At 39.9% G+C, this 27014-nt stretch overlaps 1 protein-coding gene across 4 annotated transcripts in view; it reads left to right on the top strand.

Annotated features, from left to right (window-relative positions):
- Positions 1-27014, top strand: part of Inpp4b (inositol polyphosphate-4-phosphatase type II B) — a 742657-nt gene that overhangs the window by 358334 nt on the left and 357309 nt on the right. For 2 of the 4 annotated variants that reach the window (XM_076571928.1, XM_042277480.2), the window contains exons 4-5: positions 13350-13413; positions 19739-19853. The gene's annotated coding sequence lies outside the window, so the exon portion shown is untranslated. The remainder of the gene's footprint in view (positions 1-13349; positions 13414-19738; positions 19854-27014) is intronic. The other 2 variants (XM_016006370.3, XM_016006364.3) reach the window with 1 other exon arrangement.

Here is a 27014-nt window from a genome sequence, read left to right as displayed (position 1 = left end):
CTAACTGAACTATTGGAAACACCCATTTCTGTCCAGTAAATACCCACTCTGTCTCACCTCTCATCTCTCTGTTGGATGCACATACGCAGGGTGACTAAGGGAACTTCTGGTGATATAGGATTCTCTCTGTCACTCTGAGTTTCTGAAGAATTTCAATAAGCACATTCCTTCTCCACCTTCTTCCTTTTAAAAGCAAAGTTAGATTTATGAGTAAAGGGCTTAAGTGATTGAAATTTCATAGTTAACTATTACTGAAAAATGCTACTAGCCCAGATTAGAAGAAATAAATACTGTTGAGTGAGTGGATACGGGCTAGGGTTTCAGCAAGCTAGAGAACTGCATGTGTTGCCCTCACTGATGACTACGCAAGGTTTCTCTAGTTTTAGGTGGGGCAGCTCGTACTTGAAAGTATGCAGAAGATGCATCTGTTGGTTTTCAACCACAGAACAGAAGCCACACCTGAAATTATTATTATTGCAGCTCAACTGACATTTCTGCTTATTGGTTGAAAGGAAATCACTAACTTAAATGAAATTATGTTGATCAATAGTTTATGGGCTTAAATTCCACATGATACATGACTTAAGAGTTTTAATCTTTATTAGTATCGAGCTATCAAAGTTTGTGTTTAGGCCACCTAGAAGGTTCCTTGGGTAAAGGTACTTGCCACTAAACCTTGGTGACCCAGTTTGAATCCTGAGACTCACATGTAGAAAGAGAGGAGGGACTCTGCAAGTTGTCCTCTGACTTCTGTGTTTACTGTGGCACATGTGCCCAAACACATACAAATCTGCACGCACACACACACACACACACACACACACACACACACACACACACACATTAAAATTTTAGGTAAAAATTGGCATCTAGGTTATTGGTTTATGTATTTGGTCCTGGAGATCCAACCCATGGCTTCAAGCATGCAATCCAAGCACTCTACTAATTGAACATCTCAGTCTTATACATTGTTGCTGAAGTGACTTCTACACTTTGACTTTATAGGTCATAAAATTGAGCAGAAGTACCTGTACTGAGAATCAATATCACTAAGTAACCATTTTTTTCCTTAGGGGTATTTTATTTCACTTTATTGATGATTTAAGAGTTCTAATCTTTATTTAAAAACAAAAACAAAAACAAGCTATCAACATTTAAGTGTCTTTGGACCAGTGAGAAGGTTTGGTGGGTAAAGACACTTTAGGTTTTGCTCTTAAATCTGGCTAGCTGCTTCAAGAAAAACTTAAAAATAGGCAAGTTTCCCATTCCTGAGTTCAAATCTTTGTGTGTTGTATTGGATTTCAAATTTCTTTTGAAGTTACAACCCAGGGAGAGCAGAAACTTTGTTTACTTCACGTGGATCAAAGAAATGATGAGCTGAGATCTGAAGAGATGGGAGAGAGTGCTCTGGTTGGCACTTCTGTCTTTACTTTGGAATAACAGGTTACCCCAGGAAACAGTGGATTGGCATAGAAACACATATTTGAGTCTCTTCTGAGCAGAGAAGCTAAGCTGGAATTTTAAGAACTGATATGAGAGTCTCAGCTGGGGATGTAAAGAATGTTCACAAATGGCAAAAGCACATTTCTGAATATGTTTTGGCTCAGTATTGAAGAACAACTGATCTTTGGCAGTGTGGAAAGTCTTCTGCATCCCACGCAGCCCCTGGCTGGAGAGGAACAGGTTCTTACTGAATGAAAGGAAGTAACCCACTGCCATAATCTGACAATATTTAATAATAGCTCCAGTTTTTGAAGAGGTATTTCTTCACCTAATAAGGAAAAAACTAAATATTTAATATAGCTTAAATGAATCTTTTTCTTTTTACCTTTTATTGAAAATAGATTTTCTTCCTCACATAATGCGTCATGATGGAGTTTCTCCTCCCTCTACTCCCCCAGTTCCTTTCCTGCTTCCTCTCCTATCCCAATCTCTTGTTGTCCCTCACTAGAAAACAAACAGTCTTCTAAGGGATACTACTACATTAAAATATAATTAGATAAAACAAAAACAAATACATCAGGATTGGACAAAACAAGCAAACAAGAGGAAAAGAGCCTAAGGGAAGACACAAGAAACAGAGACCTACTAATTCACACCCTCAGGAATCCCATAAAAGTAGTAAACTGGAAGGCATACTGTATATGATGCAGAGGACCTAGTGCAGACCTGTGCAGATTTTGTGCATGCTACCTCAGTTTCTGTGAGTTCATGTGAGCTTTGCTCATGTCGATTTAGAGGACCCTGTTTACTTGGTGTCCTCCATCCTGTCTGGCTCTTACACTCTTTTTGCCTCCTCTTCCCTGGTGTTCCTTGATCCTTGAGGGAAAGGACTTGATGGAGATGTCCCTTTTGGGGTTGAGTGTTTCCAAGTTTCTTCCTCTCTGCTTGTCTGTTTGTGGGTCTTGGTATCTGTTCCCATCCGCTGCAGGAGGAAGCTTCTCTGATGATGGCTAAACAAGGCACTGATCTGTGAGTACATCAGAAAGTCATTAGAAGTCATTTTATTGAAAGGTTTTGTTTTGTTTGTTTGTTTGTTTGTTTTTAGAGTATAAATAGTTTTTTATTATTTCTAGGTCCCTGGCCTATCTAGTCTCAGGTTCTTGGGTACCCAAGCAGTATTGGTTATGGGTTCCATCTCAAGGAATGGGCCTTAAGTCAAATCAGATATTGTTTGATTACTCCCACAAAGTTATGTGCCACCATTGCTCTAGCATATCTTGCAGGCAGACAATATTGTAAATCAAAGCATTTATGACAAAGTTGATATTTGTGTTTCCTTTTTGGTAGCATGCAGAGTATCTTCCTGTACCAAAGAGGCTAGAACAGAGAAGTGAAGGCTCTGATTAGGCGCCAGCTCTACTTTTCCATGTTCAGTGAGCTGTGTAGATGTTGCTTTTAGCAATGTGGCCTTGCTGTCAGTTAATGCAGGGCAACTTATAGTCTTGGCGACAGCCCAGATTTTGGGGGATCCCAAATGGGACCCCTTTGGCCAACACCTCAATTAGATGTAGGTCTATCCCGATACAGGAAGCTTCATTTAGTGACAAGAGGTGGCAAGTTGGGGCTCTATCTCCCCATTATTTGGCATTTTCATTTAGATTATTTTCGTATATTTATATACTTCAGGAAGTTTCTACTGTGTTTGGTATCCATACTACCCCTCAAATGTCCCTTCATCTTAGTTATCTTTCCCCCTAGGCCCTCTCTAACCTCTCTTTCCCCTTTCCCTCCCACAAGCAAGTCCCGCACCACAGCCATCCATAATTATTTATTCTGTTTCCCCTTCCTAGGGAGATCTGTCTCCCCCATCCCTGTCCATTGCACTATACCTAACATCTGTGATTCTATGGATTACAGCTTGGTTATCATTGACTTAAACAGCTAATATCCACATATAAATGAATACATATCAAATTTATCTTTCTGGGTCTGGATTACCTCATTCTAGATACATTTTTTCTAGTTATGTCCATTTAAGTGTGAATTTCATTAATTCATTATTTTTTAATGGCTGAAGTAATACTCCATTTGGTACCACATTTTCTTTATCCATTCTTCTGTTGATGGACACATGGATTGTTTCCAATTTCTGCCTATTATGAATAGAGCGGCAATGAACATGTTTGATGAAGTGTCTCTATGGTAAGGTGAAGTGTCCTTTGGGTATATGCCCAAGAGTGGTAGAGTTGCATCTTGAAGTAGATCAATTCTCATCTTCCTGAGGAACTACCACACTGATTTCCATAGCGGCTGTACAAGTTTGCACTCCCACTAGCAATAACTGATTGTTCCCCTTGCTCCATATCTGCGCCAGCATGAGCTGTGACTTGTTTTAATTGATTGTAGCCATTCTGACAGGTGCAAGGTGGAATCTCCGAGTTGTTTTGATTTGCATTTCCTTGATGACTGAGGATGATGAGCATTTCTTTAAGTGCTTCTCAGCCATTTGTGTTTCCTCTTTTGAGAATTCTGTTTATATTTTCAACCCATTATTGATTCCTTTATTTGTTTTCTTGTTATCTAGCTTTTTGATATTTTGGATATTGGCCTCCTATTGGAGGTGCAGCTGGTGAAAGTCTCTTCCCACTCTGTAGGCTCTGCTTTGTCCAAATGATGGTGCTGTTTGCCATAAATGAGTGTCTTAACAAACCGTTTAACAAGAGAGCTCCAACAAATACGAGGGTCAGCACCTTTGTCCCTCTCAAGTCCTCAGCTAGTACTAGGGAAGAAACCAGAGCCTCAGTCATTCTAAACCAGCTGACAGCATGTGTGGGCTCCTCAGTAATTTTAACTAACTGTTCTTTTAATTTTGACAATTTCATACATGTATACAATATTGTGATTATATTTACCTTTATCTCTTATTCACTCTTTCTGAACCATTTCTTCTTCCTGACTAGTCTCTCTCTCTCTCTCTCTCTCTCTCTCTCTCTCTCTTTCTCTCTCTGTCTCTCTCTCTTGTGTGTGTTTGTGTGTGTGTGTGTGTGTGTGTGTGTGTGTGTGTGTGCATTTACATGGGTGTGCACACATGCAGTGACCCACTGCTGCTGTGTTCATGACTGCGATGGCCATGTCATATTCGGAAGAGAGAATTTCACAGGGCTGCTCTTATGTCTCTCCATCCATCTCCCATGATATTCCCTGGGTCAATAATGTTTTAAACAAAAATTTGTTCCAAGAATCAGAATGTGAAGGATTAGGGATGTAGCTTATTGGTAGCAATAGACAAGACCCAGGATTCAGCTCTTCCTCCCACCAAACAATAAGAGACAGGAAAATCCCTGATCCATTATCTGTTCTACACCCAGAGAAAAGCTTTGTGATAGACAAACATCGAGGCATAAAGTGTCTGATTTGCTTCTGGAATAATATTTCAGTGAATTCAGTATTATTGGGGGTGACAGTCTGTCTGATCAGGGCACCGAGTAAGGGTGATTCAAACAGCAGATGTGTGACCAGATACAATGACAAGTGACGATCTTTACAGGGCTTGCCTAGCCAGTGAGCCTGAGCTATGCATAATGTTTCAAATGATGCTGCAAGCTACTGCTAAACATATTTTTCTTTTAATAAGTGATCCATATTTTCAAGGGATATGAGAATGTTTGAAAAGTAAAATGTAAAATAAAATTCCTATCACTGTACATCTGAATATCTATGTACTTTAGCATAGCCACAAATATACAATCGATTCCATACTTCAAAAAGTATTTTTCATTTGAAGACCTTCTGGAGGGTGAAATTATCCAACAGAGACAGTTGTGGTGCCCCGGGCCCAATGCACTGGTGGTACACATGAAAATGTTTTCACAATTGAAAAATAAAAAAACCCTGTAGATTGGAAATTACAATTCTTACATAATGTATCTTTAAACCAATGCATTTATCAAGTGTGTGTGTGTGTGTGTGTGTGTGTTTGTGTGTGTGTGTGTGTGTGTGTGTGTGTGTGTGTGTATGTGTGTGTGTGTGTAATAAGAAGGGTGTAATGAAGGAAGGATTGTCTTGGTTTCAGAGGTAGGCCTCCCTCCCAAGTGCTCTGTGTCCAAGCAAACATACATGATACCTTTTGGCTGCTTCTGGCCCATGAGATTTTGCTGAAACCCCAAACCCAATGCCTGAGGGTTGAGCCTCTGCCTCATTGCTTCTTAGACTTGGCAGAGGTGCTGCTTCCAGATAGCCAGACAGATGGCTTCTGTGAAGCATATGTTTCTGAGCTGACTCTGGGTCCTATGACATCACAGGCCCAGGCCACATGCTTGCACTCAAACTGCAAGAAAGAATCAGCAATGAATTTGTGATATCTGCCTTGGCTATTTGTAAGCAGTGGAACCTTTTCAGACATAAGAACCACACCTCACCGGTTCCACACAGCAGAATGACCACAGTGGTCTATCGCCCACAAGTCCAGGTATTATCATCTAAATGCTGGGTATGGACAGATTAGCTTCTTGCTTAATAACTGACATAAATGCGACAGTTGCAGCTGTGAAATCTTACTGTATGACAGGTCCTGTTTCCACCACTGGAATGGTCTGATTTTGTTGTTACATAAAGAAATAGCACCTGAAGATTAACATGCTATTATTATTCTCTCATTTTATAGCTAAGAAAACTTACTAATGTATTACTGGGGAGAGAGGAGTGAGGATGGGTGGTCGATCGGCAGTCTCACTGGCTCCAGGATACCATTCTCATAAAGGAGAAAGACAACTTTGAATATTATGTAGACTTAGCATTGCACTATGAGCCTTTGTGAATTTTAGACTTTTATGAGTCAAAATGTAATGGTGATAATAGTCAACTAAGTTAATGTAACACATGTTTGCCAATATTTCTATATTGTTAATTTTTAGGTACATTCTAATTTTTCTTATTTAATACATACTGCAAAAATTCTTTATACTCTCCTTATTTTTTCTTTTTCTCTCTTTTATTTATTTATTTCTATTTTTTTGTTTTGAGATGAAATCACATTCTATAGGCCTAGCTGGCATGCAGCCCACTCTGGATGACTTCAATACTGCAGTTAGCTTTTCCTCAGACTTTCAAATGCATGAGCAAGGTGTGAGTGGCCACACCTGTCTGTCTTACTTCCTCCTTATCTTTGTGTTATATCTCTAGAATAGAATCTTATAATTAGAATCGCATGAAATTGCCGCATTGAAAGTGTGGTCATGGGTTTTATGAGAAGCCATTTTCTGGGAAGCCAGGGTTACACTTTTGCTTGGATTACCATGAAGAAACAATTTCACAATCTCATGTTATTGTTCAACATACTTACTCCAAATGTTGACTGTGGTGTCTTTAAGGCTATGGTGAATGCTTGACAATCAGTTACCTAAAATCATGTTTGATAGATGTTAAGATACAATGTACTTGTCAGGGGCATCATCCACTAACCACATGGGGTTTGAAGGCTGCTCTATGTTCTGGTACTGTGGCAAGAACACTTAGAGGCTATGTTTGGGGTTTTCAGGAAAATCACTGTTCATAGCAACTCCCCCAAACGTTCAAATGTGAACATTCTTCCTCGCCAATATGTTAGATGAACTGTTTTTGGCCATTGCTTTACTAGTTATATTTTGGGCACTAATGAGGCCAAATACTCTTCAATTTGTTCATCAAGGAATTGTGTTTCTAATTATAAGTTTTCCTTTGACTGCTTATCTCTTAGTGTTAATTGTTTACTTAAAGTATATTTTGATGTAGTTGAGTTGTTAGCAATAACATCTACTTTTATTTTGATATTTAAGCTATAGGAGTTTTTCTCTAATATAATGTGCCAGACATTTTCTTTGTATAAGCTTAAAGATTTCAAAAGTACACTTGGTCTCTCTAAAATTGTATGTAAATAAACTACCTTTACTTTTATTTTTTTATTTTTTATTTTTTTGTTTTTTGGTTTTTCGAGACAGGGTTTCTCTGTGTAGCTTTGCGCCTTTCCTGGCACTCACTTGGTAGCCCAGGCTGGCCTCGGACTCACAGAGATCCGCCTGGCTCTGCCTCCCGAGTGCTGGGATTAAAGGCGTGCGCCACCGACGCCCGGCGACTTTTATTTTTATTTTGGATTTCCTTGTGTTTGCCTCCATAATACACCTGTAATTAGTATCGATACCTAATAGAACATACTTGATTGTAGTTCTGAAACTTAGGCAATTCTTTCAGCAGCTACTAGACAATTCCATCCATTGCCTTTGCAGTCCCTCTTTTTAATGGTCACTGAATTTGTTTTCTGTCCACTTCCATACACTCTTGTGTCAGTTTCAATTTAGTTATACCGAAGAAGATACCAGTTAATTTGGCCCCCTCCAAAATTAATGGGAGGACGTAGCAACTGTTGTATTTTAATAAGTAGCATAATAGTACCCATCAGGTGCTCCAAGTTTGTTGAAAGAAAGAATGCATAAGATAGTGTACTTGAGGAGATTCCCATATTGTGCCACTAATAAGTGCATCCCTTTCAGAGCCATATCTGCACTATGGTAAGTGTTGTGTTAAAAAAACATATTTTATCATTAGTGCAAATACATCTTTTTAATATCCATATTCAAAATTTTCTTTATGATCCACAGCTTCAATGAACTCGAGAAAAATTTAGTAGGCTGTAAAATGACTCCCATAGGAATTTTTACTTGAATTGCATTAAAAATAGAAATTAATTTGTGCAAGAAGTACTGTTTTCATTGTGAATACTTTCCCACTCATGCATGCGTTATGGCTCCTTAGTTCTCTTTACAGCTTTTTATAATTTTATTTACACTGCTATTCATAAGTATTGTATTGATTTTGTTGTTACTGCTGTAATGATTCTAGTTATTGTTGCTACTATGGGAAGTCACATTTATATATTTTGAATGATTTACTTTCTATTTATTACTATTACATAGAAAAGTTATTGTTGCAAATTTACCTTGCACACTGGGAATATGCTTGAGTTATTTTATTAATTCTATCAAATTTTTGTAGTATTGTATGGTTGAATTAAGACCACTCTGAGCTCAACCTTCGTGACTGCTAAATTGCACTTTGCTCTTAAAGAGGGTGATGTAAATTAGGCTACAGTAGTAAAATTTTAGAAAGTTGCTCTTGAAACCATAATTTTTAACTTTATAAGAGGTTGATTATAATAACATTTAATAACTACATATAGATACCTTGTAAAGCAGATATATAAATGCCAGCACTTGTAGGGAAGAGAGGTTTGATTTTTTTCAGGACACCAGAAGACCTCTGTACTTCAAGATCCCCTGAGGCACCTGACATCCTCTCTCCTGGACCACTGACCACTTCTCAACTCAACCCTTCTCAGCTTATCCCAAAACCTTTTACTGGTGAGGGAGGCTCTTCCTCAAAAGTCACCCAGGATGTCTCAGGTCAATATAAACATCTGAAACCCAAGTGTCTTCCATGGGGCAGTGTGACACAGGCACAGTCCTCTGCAGAGTTGACTTTGGGTTCATCCACATAATCCCCGCACTCTACCGCAGAATGGAAGGCTGGGTGTGATGAGCATCCCATCATCCCCTTCAGGATCACAGAGGGAATGGATACAAAGACCAAAGAATGCACCGACTTCTATAATGGAAGAAGGGATCCCAGATGGTGCCATTTCAACCTGTTTGAATGTCCCACATCCTAATCATAAATGATAATGTTCAAGCCAGTCTAAGACCCACAAGTTACTTATAATAGAATTTTGCTGTTTGTTTTAAAGAAAACTTTCCTGTTCTAATTAATGGAAATTTGATAATTTATTGAGAAGGTAATGATGAGTGTTAAATGAGACTTGCTGTTTGCACTAACTTCTTTGGGGTGTTTATTTAGGGGGTTTATAGCCTTCAGGAGATTAGAGCAAATATTAGTTCTTGCTACATGATGGGAGCCGACAAGTGATGACTAGTGCCGCAATGGGAACGAAATGAGCCTGAAAGATTCAGGCTCAAATAACACAACTGATCTTTCTGCACCATAGAATCTTGTTCTTTGGACTTGCACAACTGTCCTGTTTATTTAAATGCATTTAATCATCACTGTGTAAGGGCTTTCCCTTGTGTATGTTTTCTTGCATTTAAAAAAATCATTTAAGGACTTGATGGGACACTATATACCACATGAGTATGTGTTTATCTCTAAACAGTCATAATAGACTCATTACAATTTCATTTATTTATATTTTACTTTATTTTATGTGTCTGCGATGTTTTTGTTTTTGTTTTTGTTTGAGACTAGGTTTCTCTGTGTAGTTTTGGTACCTGTCCTGGATCTTGCTCTGTAGAGCAGGCTGGCCTCTAACTCATAGAGATCTGCCTGGCTGTGCCTCCTGAGTGCTGGGATTAAAGGTGTGCGTCACCACCGCCTGGCTCATCACAATTTTAAATGTAATGATATTCAGGACATGCCCAGCCATATGCAATATGTACAAAGGGACACAGTGTTAATTTCTGTATTGACTTGAAATGATGGATATTCTGTAGTTTGTTCAAGTTAGGATGAAGCTGCCATCGCAGACACATAATGATCGTGATCAATTAGCCCAAAGTATCTTTTGCAGCAGTGTCTACCCAAATAAAGCTTAGCATGCCAAGCATATGACATTTCTCTGGGACTGGTGAAGCACTTTTTGTTTTGCATCTACTTAGTGACTGATTGGTGGGTTCTATTTTCTTCAGTTATAACTTTTGTCTAATTTCTTATTGTGAAAATTTCTAAGTGCTCACCTTCAGAGCATTACTGAATCCATCACACTCAAATTATCTTAAGAGAATTAGGGATAGAGTATTTTGCTTCTCGACTTAGGCCTGGTTTGATGTAATATTTACCCTTCTTGTAGTTTAATTAATTGTCTAAATTAAAAGCCATTTCCCACTAGCCTTCTGTATCAATGGATTCTACATCCTTGGATCTAACATATTTTAAATTCTATTTGTACTGAAAATTCCCATATTTTCTTCTTATTATATTCTAAACAATATAACACAACAATTTCTACAGCATTTACCTTAGGTGTTTCTAAATATGATTAAGATACTACTTAAAGTGTAGATAGGCTATGCCTGGGGTACATGCAAATATTGTATCACTTTCTTGAGGCAACCTGCATATCTTCAAATTTTGGCATTCAGAGTATTCTGGGAAGCAGTCTTCCATGGATACCAAGGACTGACAGGAATGGAGAGAACTGATTATGTGAAGGGGAGATCTTATGTTGCACCTGCACCACAATCAAGACTGGAAGAAATTTGTTTTTCAATTATTGCAACGGTTAAAGAATATATTTAACTCAATAGAGCGTGTTCTGTTATTTTATTAATTCCTGTAGGTCAAACCTAGGGCGTTGGCACATGCTAATTCATTATGATTCTTATAGATAAAATGAAATATTTATAGTTAATAGTGAAGATAAAATTTAAAAGTTATCATTCCTATTGTAAATACAAGGAACGAGTTAAGGTGGCATTTTAAAATATACTTATGCATGGCATATAAAAAATTATATGATTGAAAAAAATGGACAAAATATAAACAAAATGTCCAAACTTTTGATTAAGATCATTGTGGTAGAATTCAAATACTGATTCCAACTAACTGTGAGGATATGACTGTGACACCTAACCTTTGTTCAATTCTCTTCCTATACCTGTGGGATAGTAATTGCTAAGCCAAAGAGTCCTATGTCCCCCAAGTTCACCATTAGGCAAGTACTAGACTCAGAACAGCTACACAATCTTGACATGTTTTATGAATGAAATGATGCAGACTTGAAGCCATGGAAGGACAAGTTTCATGAAGCTATTCAGGAACTGACTTTTAGGTATTTCTTTTCAGTGGAGTCATGCCCATGCCCAGAGCTCTCAACAAAACATGTAACCCAGACGAATTATGGAAAACCTGGAGAACTTACGTGGTCTCTAAGCTCCAGAATCCTAGCTGAGATTAGTGATATGAGTCTACAATGTGAATGATACCAGCTGACTAGACGCCAGTGTCCCTTTCCCTTAAACAACATTAGGTATTCATTTTAAACCATGCTTTGTAATACACTTCCCTGGTCACCTGGAGCAAAACAGACCAAGGCATTGCATGTAGCAAACACTCTTTTAAAAATTAATTTAAAAATTTCATATGTATGTCTTATATTTTCATCATCCCCACCCTGTCTCCAACTTCTCTCCAACTCCCTGACTTCTCAAATTCATTGCTTCTGTTCATCCCTGGGGAAGACTGATACTTCCTCTCCCAGTAGCCATTAATTATCTGTAGCTCTTCCTCAAGGGGCGGGTGCTGTGAGATTATCCTCATCTGTATTGGTGCATCAACTGGTGTTGTCTTTATTCAGGTCTTGTGTAAACAACCATATTGTTGAGTTTTCACACATGTAGTTTCCTGTCATATATAGATGATGTTATCTCTCAGCAGATGTCCTGATCCCTTGGCCCTTACAATTTTTCTGGCCCCTCTTCCACAGTGTTCCTTGCTTCAGATGTAGAAAGCTTGTGGTAGATGTGTTACTCGGGGCTGGGCACACCACCCTCAGTCTCTGCACTTTGACCAGCTGTGGCATCTGTAATGGTTTCCATCTACTGCAAAAGGAAGCTTCTTTGGTGAGGGGTTAGAGCTCCATCCACCTGTGGTTCTAAGAAAGAGTATTTACAACACAGTTAGAAATTATGCTGACTCAAGAAATGGCAGTAGTGGGTTCTTCTCTAGTCCCCATGGACTCAGAGACATGAGTGTTTGTCTAGGTTTATAGTGCAAAGCATAAAGTCCCTCACACTGAGTGCAGCTAAGGTCCAGTTAGACAATTGTGGGTTACTCCCAAGATACAAGTACCAGCTTACACCTGAGTGTATCTTGTTATGCTGCTCATTGTTGTGGTTCTTGATGTCATATCTGGGTAGGATATTATTGATGTTTTACTCCCTCAATATCTATATAGGACCTTCCGGTACTGTGAAAGCTAGTCCTTAGGAAGAGGCTTTTGAGTTGTGTCCAGCTAGGTTCCTTCAAGTCCTGTGTCCAAAGTGTATGGTGTTTTCAACAATAGAGATCCACTTTCAAGTTCTGGGAAGCAACCAAGTGTGACAGTACACTTGCACAAACACATGGACACATTGCATAATTCCAGGTAAACACAGTTTACCAGTAAAGTTCCAGTAAAAACAGTGCTATCCTTATGGCTTTTGTTTATAGGACCTGGAATAACTACAGAAACCAGAAAATTTAAAAGGCGCAGCAGTGTGAGGGGAGAAGCTCTAGAGAGGGGAACTGGAGGACACAGATGCTATGGATGGGGGAAGGGAAAATGGGTAGAGAGCTTTAAAAGCAAGGAGGACGGCAATACTAGAAGAGGAGAGATGATGGATAAATGACTCTGTGGTCTGAAAAACCAAACACTCTTATCAGACTGTTTCAGGAGTTCAGAGGTCATCTCCCAGAACCCAACTAATGGCTAATCCTGACACAGGGTTTCTTGGAATGTGTTGGGTTTGGGTAATACAGACCTACTGAGTTGACCTCATGCTGGCCCTTGGTTATAAGGAATAAATAAGTTAACCTATGTAACTTAGAGCAATGTCTGGCAAAGAAGAGAGCCAGGCATGTGTGAATAGAAAACAAGGGGGCAATGGCAATTCTTCTAGCGAACTTTCTGAGCTGCAAGGGGCGTATTAACCTGGACTAGAAGTAAACAATGTTCTATGGACAGTGTGATGGTAAGTCCACCATATTTGTAATGCTGTTCACTGGAAGCATAGCAAATGATAGTATTATGGGGATTTTATTATGGTAAGTGTTTTTTTGTGTATGTAACACAATATTCTAAAACTTTGTTCTTTTGTACTTTACAGAGCCATAAAACAAGTGAGACAATAAGCAAACATCCAAGCTATTGAAGAACACAGCATATATCAGGTACAGGAATCATTCTCCATGTATTCGTTACACTGATAACTATTCAAGCATATTGCTTCTTTATTAACAAACTATTTTATCGTTCTGCTATTTTGGTGACCTAGATAGGTGTGAGTGTATGTTGAAAGGTAGTTGAGCATATTGTGAAGATAAATTAATTGCTTTCTTTATAGTAAATAATATTTTGGGGCTTCAGGTACACAGGATATAGACAGAAATGTGAAAATTAGCAAACTATCATTACCCATGAGGAAGCAACCTCTGAAAAGCTTTTACATGATTGAACAGAATAGGCATGTTCATTCTTGCCTTTACAGAACTTGAAATCCAGTGGGGGAAACTTGGCATAAGAAACATCCATAAGTGAGAAAAGTTGATGATGACTGCTATTAAGGAAAAATGCAGAGTTCACTATGGCAGTACATTGAGAAAGAATGGAAGAGTCTACTGAGTTAGGGTAAACAGTATAGATTTTTCTCTGTCTTTTAAATTAAGACTTGAAGTATGAGAATAAAGATATGCAGGCAGATTGAGGAACACTAAATAAAAATAAAAGGAAGAAGAGGATGAGTAGGAGGAAGAGGAAGAGGATGAAAAAAAGAGGAAGAGAGAGAGAAGAAAAAAGGAAGGAACCCCTTCCTCCCCAGGGAATGGAAAAGTCTAAGAAAGGAGATAGAAAAAATGGGGTCACACAGGTGGAGACAGACAGGAGATAAGTCTGTGATGAAGATGGAAACTAGCCTGGAATGGCAGGGCCTTAATATCTATCTTGAGGTGTCTTTGGACCAGTTTGCCTTGGTCGATTTTACCCTGTGGTTTTGCTGTTGATGTCCTGTCGACAGGTGGTTTCACACCTACCTCTTCCCCAGTCTTCACATTTCGTCTCCAGGGGAAGCAGAGTGAAAATGGGTCACTGCTGTGTAGAGAAGTGGTCAGTGTGTTCATTCCTTTGTGCTACTTCCCTGTGATATTCTACATAGCATGGTTTGAGGTAAAGAAAGTTTGGAAATGTCTGAAAACTGAAATCTGCAGGTGCTTGAAGCACAGATGAACAGTACAGATTTTTAGACATGCAAAAAGAAAAATCAACACACACACATGCATATGCACACAGACATGTACATGAATATGTAATTGTATGCATTTATGTGCTTTGTATTTATCTTAATATTTCCCAAAGCTATTCATTGGATTGTAGTGTGAGCAGCTCCAGAAGATTGTCTTGCAACCTGTTTTATGATATTCCTTTACACCTGGGCCTAGGCTCCCTTTAGGTAATGAGGCCCATTTCACATTTATGCATATTAAACTAGTTCAGGTAGATTTCTAGGATCCAGATAATTCAAGCCAGGAATTACCTGATTGCCACAGTGGTTTAGCTTCATCGCACACACGGTTTTTCTTGACTTAGATTATATGACTAGTTGCTTCAAGTACTCAATGTATTTAAAAGTGAAGACGGCCTGAGTTGGCAACAAAGATCTCTGAATAAGAGCTTAATACATATTTTTTTAGTATCAGCATTAACAATGCTAATTTTTTAAAGTCAAAGCAACACAGGAAAACCACAAAAATACTGTTTGCATCTTGGCTAATCTGACTCATTCCTTTCCACCAAAAATGCTTATTGCTGATTTTTAAAATTCTTGTATTTTAAGCCCATCCACCCCACAGATCAAGCAAACCTCTTCCAGCAGGGCCAAAGAGCAGGGCTGATGCATGGTTCAGTATGCTAAGGAACGCTTGAGTAAGCCAGGATTTCCTACCTGAGGCAATAGATGTCCCAAATTCTGAGATCCAGAGTTCATTTACACTTTGTGAAGAGGAATTTAGCACTTGTGGAAGAAAGGTCATGGACTTTTATATATGAATTCGACATCTTTCAATTAAATTGATTATTATTTAAAAAGAAAAAGAAAATCACAAATAATTCCCAAAGCTGTGTTTCATCCCCAGAAAGACAAGATGCAGCTGCCTTTTAATTATCTCTCCTGTCATTTGCTTTCTACCAGAGATGCATTTCAAATGTGGAATCTAATTAGAAATCTTAATTGAAAATAGTTTTGTTAACAAAGAAAAGAAAGCAACATGACTGACATGGAAGCATAAAAATGGGGAGGAAACAGAACTAGTGATAGTTTCCCACACCGAGCAAGCACCAGTCTGGGCCTGCAGTGGCCTCCGGGAAGCAGCAATCTGGATGCAGTCTGAACTACACTGAGGAGTTTTCTCAAGCAAGTGAATTGTCTCATTCTCCATAGCTTATGATTTCCAAAGCTTTCATTTTTTTTTTTTTTGGTCAGGAAATACAGTAGTCTTAAATTCTGAAGCCTGGTTCATTGCCAACTCCCATACTTTCTGTGCGGTGCTGGACTCGTTGGTAACTATGCTCTAACGTTTTTATGCATCTCCATCATTAGATTTTCTAAACTCATTTTTCAGCATGATTTCTATTTTGTCTCGTGTCTCCACTTACATACTGTCTGATGTTTAGCAGCCAACCTAGATTTCCAGTGGTAAGCACTGGAAAGAAGAGGACAGTGGGAAAAAGAACAAGAAAGGATGCTAGCTTTGAGAACATGTACCACAATACCTAACACCAAGTGTCGCCAAGGAAAACATGGAGACTTGTGTTTATTGATTCTGTCCAACAGAGGCAAAGACTCAAAGGCAGATTTATTGATCTTTTCATTCAGACTGATTCTTACAGATGTCATAGATCCTTCTATGCAGGATGTAAGCTCTACTTATAGTCCAGGCAGCATGTTGCCAAACTACACAGGACACTTTGAATGTCATTAGGTATGACAGATGCTCAGTTAGTATCTGGTTCATTGAGTAACACTGTAACCTCTCAGTATCAGGGAAGAAATAACTCCACTTGTATTATTTTTTGGATTATAAACTGTGCCTAACATACAGTGAGAATGAATCACAGCCTCCTGTGAATGATTCTGTTAGATGACATCACATCTATTTCCTGCTTCCCTCATACTGGTCACTTCGCTAACATTCATGCACAGCCCACACCCGTAGCCTCTGGTCTTTGTTTTCATTCCAAATGCTCTGTTCCTACTGTCTTTCTTTTTCTTTCTCTCTTCCTCTCACTCTTTCCCTCTTCTTCCTTTTCTCTGTCTCCAAGTCTTTGAAATTCCCGTCAGACTCCATATCCATGTCTCAGTGCTGGGTGCTCCTTGAGATCGCCATTTTACTACCTCATTTTTGCTTGGTTTTCAGAAAGTATGCTCTGTGTGACATCTCTAGAATCTGAGCTCAGCACAGAGCCCATGACAACCAAGTCACAGGCACGCCCCTGCCTCTTTCTTTCCTCTCTCTGCTGCATCCCTTTGCCCTTTTCTACCATGAGAATGGACCTCTAGAAAACTTGTGACTTCCTCCCATCCCAACTTCTGTGCTGCTGGAGGGATGAGTTCAGGCTGTGAGCATCAAGACAAAAGTCCCATCAGTTGGCGGTGTCAGGTGAATTGGTCTTCAGTCCTCCCTCCCTCCGAATTCCTCAGAGCCAGGAGCCAGGCCCTGCCAGCCAGTGGGATTTTAGCCTCTGAAAAGCCCCTGCATCCTTTTCTTTATGTCCTTTCCTTGTGCTCCTTCCTTGATTTATGAGTCGCATGCACATGATGCTGAGAACTAAGTCTGTGCAAACGCTTCTCTACTGCCCCACTTCTTGTCCCCTCAATACAAAGGGTCATAGAACAGTCAGATGAAATAAACACATCTCACTTAAGTGGTCCTTCAGCATCTGTGGGTGGCATGCATTCATTTGTTCCTGGTCACTGGGAAGGTCTTCAATTGTAGTAGTACATCCTGCTTCAAAATGGTACACTGAAAACTTAGTGCGTATTAATATATCTACTTGTTGCCATAGTTTAATAAATGGGAATTACCACTTTCCCACTATGCAAAAATATAAGCCAGGGGTAGTATGTGAAATGAATTGTCCAAGAAGCCAGAGTAACAGAAGAGGCTTGGCAAGCTGGGCCGGTAGCTGGTTTCTTATGCACTCGCTGTTTCTCTCAGTGAATGACCACAATTAGAGGTGCCATGTGAGAGGAACTTTAATATACACATCAGACCAATACAGCATAAGAGAATATAAAGAGGCCCCAGAATAGCAACAAAAAGTAGTCAAACAAAGGCGAGTTTATTACTGCAATAAAGGGACAGAATCTAGTGAGGAAATGATCACAGTACTTCTCAAGGAGAAGGGAGTCGGGGCCTCTACATGACAATGACGAAAGCGTAGGGTGCTGAGCCAGGCATGCAGAGAGAGGTGTGCAGAGAGGGGTGTGCAGAGAGAGGGGTGCAGAGAGAGAGGTGTGCAGAGAGAGAGGTGTGCAGAGAGAGGGGTGTGCAGAGAGAGGGGTGCAGAGAGGTGTGCAGAGAGAGGGGTGCAGAGAGGGGGTGCAGAGAGAGAGGTGTGCAGAGAGAGGGGTGTGCAGAGAGAGGGGTGCAGAGAGGTGTGCAGAGAGAGGTGTGCAGAGAGAGGGGTGCAGAGAGGGGTGTGCAGAGAGAGAGGTGTGCAGAGAGGTGTGCAGAGAGAGGGGTGTGCAGAGAGAGGGGTGCAGAGAGGTGTGCAGAGAGAGGGGTGCAGAGAGGGGGTGCAGAGAGAGAGGTGTGCAGAGAGGTGTGCAGAGAGAGGGGTGTGCAGAGAGAGGTGTGCAGAGAGGTGTGCAGAGAGAGGTGTGCAGAGAGGGGGTGCAGAGAGAGGTGTGCAGAGAGAGGTGTGCAGAGAGAGGGGTGTGCAGAGAGAGGGGTGCAGAGAGGTGTGCAGAGAGAGAGGTGTGCAGAGAGAGAGGTGTGAAGAGAGAGGGGTGCAGAGAGGGGGTGCAGAGAGAGGTGTGCAGAGAGGGGTGTGCAGAGAGAGGGGTGCAGAGAGAGAGGTGTGCAGAGAGAGAGGTGTGCAGAGAGGGGTGTGCAGAGAGAGGTGTGCAGAGATAGAGGTGTGCAGAGAGGGGTGTGCAGAGAGAGGTGTGCAGAGAGGGGTGTGCAGAGAGAGGGGTGCAGAGAGAGAGGTGTGCAGAGAGAGAGGTGTGCAGAGAGGGGTGTGCAGAGAGAGGTGTGCAGAGAGAGGGGTGCAGAGAGAGGGGTGCAGAGAGAGGTGTGCAGAGAGAAAGGTGTGCAGAGAGGGGTGTGCAGAGAGAGGTGTGCAGAGAGAGGTGTGCAGAGAGGTGTGCAGAGAGGTGTGCAGAAAGAGGGGTGCAGAGAGAGGTGTGCAGAGAGGTGTTCAGAGAGGTGTGCAGAGAGAGGGGTGCAGAGAGAGGGGTGCAGAGAGAGGGGTGCAGAGAGAGAGGTGTGCAGAGAGAGGTGTGCAGAGAGGGGTGTGCAGAGAGAGGGGTGCAGAGAGAGGTGTGCAGAGAGAGGTGTGCAGAGAGAGAGGTGTGCAGAGAGAGGTGTGCAGAGAGAGGTGTGCAGAGAGAGGTGTGCAGAGAGGTGTGCAGAGAGGTGTGCAGAGAGGTGTGCAGAGAGGTGTGCAGAGAGAGGGGTGCAGAGAGAGGGGTGCAGAGAGAGGGGTTCAGAGAGAGGGGCGTAGGCACAGCTGCCATGTCACTGATGCACTGAAAACTCCGTGCTCTGGAAGACTGAAAGGAAACTTTTGTTTGTACTGTGCACTTCATGTGTGCTGTGCTGATCAAATGCACAACACACAAATCATAGATGGGATACTTCTCCTCTCTTCTCCTTATGCTAAAACCAAAGAAGTCGGAAAACTGAACTTCTGCAAGCTATCAGTGTGGTGATTCCCCTACAGACTTTTCAGCAGGCATGGGAAGAAAACAATCCACAGAGACAGAATGAACCTCCGCTCAGCCTGATTTTATTGTAACTGCTGCTGGACCAGGCCTTCCAGAGTCCGGCCCAGATCATTTTACTTTAGTCGTATTTAAGCACAGCACAATTTTTGAAGAAAATGTTCAGATAACAATTAACTAAACTCCAAGTACACGACAATTTAAGACATGTTTACATCGAGATTCCTTACAAGGACATCTGGCTTCTTTCACAAGAATGGGTACTGCTGACTCAGATAATGCCCAAGATTTAGAGTCTAGGGAGCTTGAATGAGGTAAACACGTGTGGGTACTGGGATTGGCCTGACCCTAAGACAACACAGAAGTCACTCAGGCTGTTATAAAGTACAAGTAACCTCACTCATAAGATTGGGTTTTATGGTCTAAAAGTAATGCCTAAGATTTAGGGGGAGAGGCCTGGGATAAGTAAAAACATAAATTCTGGGAGGTGGCAGAACGTGTCTCATTAGATGCAGAGGATCAGGTTGTAAAGGACATCATTGCTGCTGTTCCAGGCAGAGCGGCTTCTCACCTCATTCCGCTGAAGAGGTGAGCTGTGAGTTTAACGTTCCTGACGTCTCCAGTGCTGATCTGTGTGCACAAGGCTTTTGCCCTCTACACATCAGGAAGGTAGGCAAGAAGCTGTCGAGAAGTTGCCCATGATTTTTTCAGTATTTAGGCATAAATGATGTGATTTCATGGTGTTTGAGTTCACAGTCCCCAGTGTTTTAGTGCCAGACATTCCTTTCTGATCACAGAGCATAGTCATGGTATAGAGGGGATTTATTAAATCAACCCATGACTTGTTCTCGCTCTGTGATGTGTCCTAGACGATTGCATTGGATGTGCTGGTGGCCTTGAACTTCTCCCGTGTGCTTCTGGTAGTGTTCTACCCATTGTGTGCAGTTTCCGTTTGTAACATTGCACATTGCTTGTTCTTATATTCATGTAGGATGGTTTTACTAAATAAATCAAGATGTGTGGTTTGTACATATTGGACAGGTAAGGAGCTAGCAGTGAAAGAGTGTAAGATGTGTCTGCATTAGGCAGCAGGAATAAGGAGGGTTCGTGGGCCATGTTATATTCTTTATAGGTAACCTCAGGCACTCTGTGAACTTCTCTGGAGAGCTAAAGTGAAATTCCAGTATGTACATTTATTCTTGCCTGCCATAATAAAAAGCAGAAGATAACATTTTAATTAAATCTGTTATCTGTCTTACTTTAAAAAATTTAAATTTCAAAAGAAAACGAGCAATTCATCACTAGAAACTGCAGATAATTTAGCCAATACTGTTTAGAACCTGAAATGTATCATCACAAGCAATTCAATCAGTTCTGTGAATTAATAACTTTGATGATGTCTGCATTAGGAATGCCCTGAGGATATAATCAAAGCTTCAACTTTCATTTTGCTGAGGCACATGAGATCTGAGTGGCCTTGGATGCTGGATGTGTATATGTGACTGCACTCACAAGGATTTTGAAACATCTGCCACTGCTCAGGCCCCACTTCTCTAGCCTTCCCCTTGAGTACATACAAAGGACGGGCCAACCTTATCACCTCTGCTCTTAAGACAGAGTGGACATGGGTTGCTAGATACCATATGCTTGTAATATACAGTTCAAAGAAAAGTATCAGGGAAAACCCTCTGTCATTTAAGTATGGACAATAACATCTTATGGTTGCCTTCAGTTTAATTTTTAAATTAATTTTTTTATTGCTTGAAGATAACAGAGGAAGCCATTTGACAACCAATAAGGATGCAGGGTGCTACCAATATTAACCATTATGTTCAATTCAAATGTAAGAACAAGGGATGCTGCTGAATTGTGGGAGCACTGGCTTAGCCAGCAAACAGCCTTGGGTGCTGTTCTCAACATGAAACAAGCGGTGGTGCAGGCCTGGGATGTCAGCCTCAGGGACCAAGTCACAGCATCTCAAGTCTCAAGGTTGTTCTCAGCCATGCAGTGAGTTCAAAGTCAGCCAAGTACAGGAGACCCTAGCTCAAAAACAAACAACAAACTTGGCTGTGTGATAGCTGTTGTGAAACCATATTTGGGGTTTCAGGTTTTATGTATTTTTGTTGAGAAAAATCCAACCTGCCACAGGAAGCAGCTGTAGAAAAATAATTTGTAAACTTTCAAGACTTTCTATCAACATTCGATGGAAATTCTTAGCCCTTTAGATGGTGTATGAGTAGCCAGGAGTGTCTCAGGGTGAAAGGAGAAAGCTACACAGCTCATATTAGAAAAGGGGTTCTTAACCTGTGGGCTACGACTCTTTGGGGGTTCTAATGACCCTTTCATAGGGATTGCCTAAGACCATCGGAAAACACAGATATTTACACTTATGATTATAACAGTAGCAAGAGTACAGTTATGAATAAGAAATTGTATGGTTGGGGGTCACCACAACATGAGGAACTGTATTAAAGTTCTCAGAATTAGGAAGTTTGAGAACCACTGCTCTAGAATAAGGACCTCTTACCTGGCAGCTGGGTACACTTCGGGTCCATTTCTGAGTCTCAGTGTCTTCATCTCTTCAGAGATAATCATCCCAGATCTCTCATAGTCTGTTAATTCTATGTTCTGTTGACATACTTGATTCTTATTTTTTATTTGTAAACTATCCTTGTTTTGCTTCTTTTCAGTACTAGTGCTTGGACCCAAGGCCTTCCACATTCCAACCATGCATTCTACAAATGAACCAAATTCCCAGCCCCTATTTTTTTTTTCAAGATTGGTAGTATGTGAACATATCACTAAATGGTTCAAGAGGAAAAAGAGATTAAATGAGGCATGCATTCACCATTCCTCAGGGCGCCTTCTCTCTTGCAGATTGCTAGAACCAAATGGAACCAGTCAGGAATAAAGGCCCATTTACAATCCAAGAACAGGCAATAGCCAGTGCCTCACATTGGCATCTCCTCTGCACAGGATCCCGAAGCACAGGCTCCTCTGGTCAGCTTTTCTTACATGCCATATCATCCTATTTTGTAGGCTTGGTTGACCATGACATCTCCTGATCTTAATTTTCAAGTTGTTACATTAAGTCCACGAGTGTTTTTGCCTTTCACTTTCTTGGGGAATACTTCCTTTTTCTCTGTCTTGTAAGGACATGGCCCGTACTGTTTCCTCAAAGGAGCATAAAGGTCCACACTGTAGACTTTAAGGTGAGGCTATCTTCTTAGGCCTCCTGTGTTGCTATGACCTCACGTAAGATTACAGATGTATAACTACCTTCTACTTCTGCTCACATTTGTCACATTTATTGGCCAAGCTTCTGTCCTCTGCAAATTATTCTTAGGGACATTATCTCCCCCTGGTCCCCAAGTTCTGACTGTTATTCTTTTAAATGATTAGATGATTTAATTTCCATGGAAACTTCCTATGTAACACCCGTCATGCATAGTTTCTTTATCATTTAGATGTTAGCCAGTTTCAGCCACCCACTTATCTCATGATTATACTTAGAAGTTCTCATCAGTTAGAATGGAATACTTCACTCATCTGCCACTAAATCACATCTTTCCCTTTAGATGGCTTCCCAATTCAGCCTAAATGATTTCAATTTCCTTATTAGAACCACATTATTGGTTTCATCTTTTTCTCAATGCATTATGAGACAAATGTTTAACACCTCATCTCTTGTACCATCTTGCTAGTCTGCCCAGCCCTTTGGGAGAAAGTCACCAAGCAGTTAAATTGTCACCCCCTCATCTGTGGTGTCAAGCCCAAACTACTTGTTCCTACACAGCATTCATGATGGTCAACTCAAGACTCCATCTACCTACCTAAGCTCCTACACATGGCCTCTTTATTTCTTTCCAGCACATGACTTTGCCTCTTTTTAGTTGATTAAGTTCATAAGAATATGTAAAACACAAAAAGGAATAAGGAAAAATGATTATATGCCTCTGTTTATCTCTAAGAAAACTCTACAGATGGAGTTTAAAATGACTGTGTTCCCTTCTAGACCACACCCCCGGTGCCTCCCTCTTTGCCAACATCCCAGGATGTCAGACTTCCCAGTTCATTGTGTACTTCTCTGTAAGAAGTGCCTCATGTCTGTGTACACTGTGCAAAATGGAGCTACGTGTTTGAAATTATTAGAGTGTTGGCTTATATGTTTTGAATCTTTCTAAACATCATGTTTTCTGTCTTCCTGCCCCTCCTGTGTCTTACTCTCCTTTTCTTAGTATTTTCTGAATTTGATCTTTTTGTTATATGAAACAAAATTTTTTAACTTTGCTGCCAAATAGAATGGTAAATCCACAATGTACTGATGTACTTTCTTACTTAGGGATATTTAGCCTGTTTCCAACCCTTTTTATTATTGGAACTTCACTAGTTGTGAGCATTCTCCAAATTATTTCCTTGCATGCCATTCTGTTTCTTTTGAATATTTGCTTCAAAGTGGTATTGGTTTTCCACTTTACAAGACATTGGCAGTTTGGTTTCCGCTATGGCTGATGCTCCATCACGGTAGAAACTTGCATTGCTTAAGTCTTCACCAACATTTCAGGCTTTCAATTTAATACTGCTCCCTACAGATGACTATATGGTCATATCTCATTTGCTTTGCCAGACTGCTAATGAATTTGAAAACTTCCCAATATTTTTCTTAGCCAAGTCTGTTTAATATTTTAATTACTAGTTCATATAGTCACAAAGATTTTTTTCTGATTGAGTTGATTTGCCTTTTGTTATTAATTTACTGGCATTATAAATATATTCTGGAAAGTAAATATTCATACATTATACTGGTTGTCTATACTATTTTATTTGTTGTATTTTTGTAAATGTAATTTGAACTTTTCTAATTATAAATTATAAGCTTAGATTATGGATTTGTGATCCATTTTCCTAATACATGCATTTAAAACTATAGCTTTCCCTCCAAGCATATTTTGATACATAGTATACAGACTTCCCTTAATTTTAAACACATAAAATATATCTTTATAACTTCATTTTTGATTAATGAGTTATGTGGAAATATATTATTTAACTTCTATCCACTTGAAGAATTTTCTAAATATCTTTTACTGGGTAATTTCCAGTATAGTTTTATTGTGGCCAAAAATGTATAAAAAATACATTTTAAAAATTTTAAAAAATTTTAAAAATTTTAAAAAATTTTAAAAAATTACTTCATTTCTTTTAAACTTGTTAGGGTTTATTTTGTGACCCCAAACAATCTCTATTAGTGGATTCTCTGGGTTCACTTTGGAAAAGAAAATGGGAATTGTGTTGTCAGATAGGCAGGTGTCTAGATGGTCATTAGGTGAGCTTCTCAGGAAGGTTTGTCTGGATATATACTGAAGGAACATCGATGTCTCCAGGGGGAACAGTGAGTTGATCTACTTCTTTTTCTGGATCTATTGTTAGATGTGTATAGGATTATTCATATAGGACTCATTCAGGGTTATTATGCCTTTTGGTGATTAACATTTTATAATTTAACAATGACCCTGCTAATATTAGTAGAAGCAAAATCAATTTCATTAAGCATTTGGGAAGCTGCTCTAGCCTTCTTCAGACAAGTGTCTGTAGTGCACATGTTTTCTCCTCCCTTTGCTTCTTCCATCTCTATGCTAGCAGATTGAAATGTAACGAAAGTAAAGAAAATACTTGAATGTAGTTGTGAAATAATATAGTTTGCATTTTCTATTCTGCATAATCTTAGTTCTGAAAATTGGTGTGCGTGTAATATAATTACTTATGTTTGAATTAAAATCATTGTGGTCACTGGATTCCATATATTCTAGTTCTGCTCTTTTTTAAAAATTGCACATGCATTTTTATGCAGGGAGCCTTGCTCCCCATGGGTTCAACTACCTGCGACAGATGTGTGAAGTCGATTCAGCAAAGAAACTATGACCACCTGTTTCCACCAAGTGGCCCCAGGTAGCCTAGGCCCTTTTTGTTCATACTATTTCAATAATTTGCATGAACAGTTTTACAATCAAGTTTGCTTCCTTAAGTTTCTAATAATGGTAACAGTAACTGCCAGTTTGTTCCTTCACCCCGTTCTTCTTCCGTCCCTTCCTTTCCCACGGGTAACTATTACCTACTTGATCCACAGCTCTAATGTCAGGAGCATATGCAGTGTTGCAAGAGACAAAGGAAGTTTTCCAACTAGGCACACCTACAGGTAGAACAGTGTGTCCAGTTGACAGCATTTGTGGTTACAGTGTCATGGCCACTGAGAGATAGTTTTGTCTCCAGTGGTTAATATTTACTTCTGGTAAAATCTACGTTCTCACAATCAACTCACCAGCCAAGGCTGAATCAATGCATTCTTCATTCTGTACTGCTATTGTCTCCTACAGGGGAAAGTCCAGAGTCTTTTCCCTATCATCCTATAAACTACGTAACTTAAAAGCTTACTCTTCATAGTTAGCTCTGCTTATCCCTGGTTCTCATGTCCCCTTCCTCTCAACTTCCTACAGTATTGGCACAGCTATTAGAAATGAGGGCTCTATGGGTTTCTTTGATTCTGCTTCAATCACTGCCCCTAGACTGTTTCCATTAACTCCTGATATCATCTATTTATTTGCATTTCTCTTAAAATAATCATCTCCAGAACAGTTATGCAAATTTGTAATGTCATGAGCTACTATGACTCTTTCAGGCTAGTCATAGGGTGGGTTGGAAAGGCAGTATCCTGTTCTTAAGAAGCCTGAATTCATAGACACACTCGAAACATCAAAGGTTTAGGAGCTGAATCAGATCCACTGTACATTTTTAACTACATCCCCTCTGGTTCACCCAAAGGAGAGTCATCAGGGGGAAGTTTTCCTTTTGTAATAGCTATTTTATCTGTAGCTCTGGGAAAATGAAACTAGAGGCAGCCAGCAATATGATTTGTATAAAGAAAGCACAGACAGCAGGTAGCACATACGCTCCTGGGGTCACGCCCAGAATTATGCAGTGAACTGTCATCCATTAGCCTTGCCAAAATGGGTCTGATTCTCCAGGGCCTTGCTACAAGAATTTGTTCATGCTCTTCTCAGGCCTTGTACCCTAAAGAAGTTACATGACTCCTGGCAATTTTATATTTTTATTCTATTCTATCCCCATTATTAGTTTATCATACGTGTTTAAATGCCATTAATGATTATCATTGATGATTGCCATATCCAGTGTAATTCTTCAATGTCTATCTCCTAATGTGTTAGAAGAACAATCATATAATGTGCCTTTAATATATAAGCAATACAGTGTATTCCTCATTGCTTCTTCTCATTGTTTTTAGTGTTGCTCATATATATACATATATATATGTGTGTGCGTGTGTGTGTGTGTGTGTGTGTGTGTGTAAATGTATCTTATCCTTTTAGATGCTATAAACACAGAATATTCTCTTATTAATTTTGCTGTAAACTGGTGGTTTCTGATTCTAGATTACAGGTCAAATCTAGAATATAGTGACTTTTGTCTGAGGAAGTTTATCAATGGCTAATTTTTACATAGCAACATCTAAACTGAGTATTTGTAACAATAACAACAACAAAAACATGGCCCACAAATTATTTGTTTCTCTCTACTTTTTTCTTTTTTTCAGTGCCAGAGGACAAACCTAGGGCCTTGTAAACTTACTGTCTGAGCAGAAAGTACCCACTTCTGCCTTAGGCGATTGTCTCTTGTTCTTATTAAAAGCAAGAGAAATTGGAGTTACCTTTTATTTTCCTTGTGCTGTCTCCAGAGCGGTTCTTTATTTCACAGACCTTCGCATCTCCGCTGTGCTTGAAGAACTTCTCTCACCCGTTTGTGAAGTGCTGGTGA

Source organism: Peromyscus maniculatus, chromosome 5 (assembly GCF_049852395.1).
Source record: "Peromyscus maniculatus bairdii isolate BWxNUB_F1_BW_parent chromosome 5, HU_Pman_BW_mat_3.1, whole genome shotgun sequence".
NCBI classification, from domain to species: domain Eukaryota; kingdom Metazoa; phylum Chordata; class Mammalia; order Rodentia; family Cricetidae; genus Peromyscus; species Peromyscus maniculatus.
The sequence above is the reverse complement of the archived record's forward strand: the minus strand, read 5'-3'. Positions and strand labels throughout refer to the sequence as shown.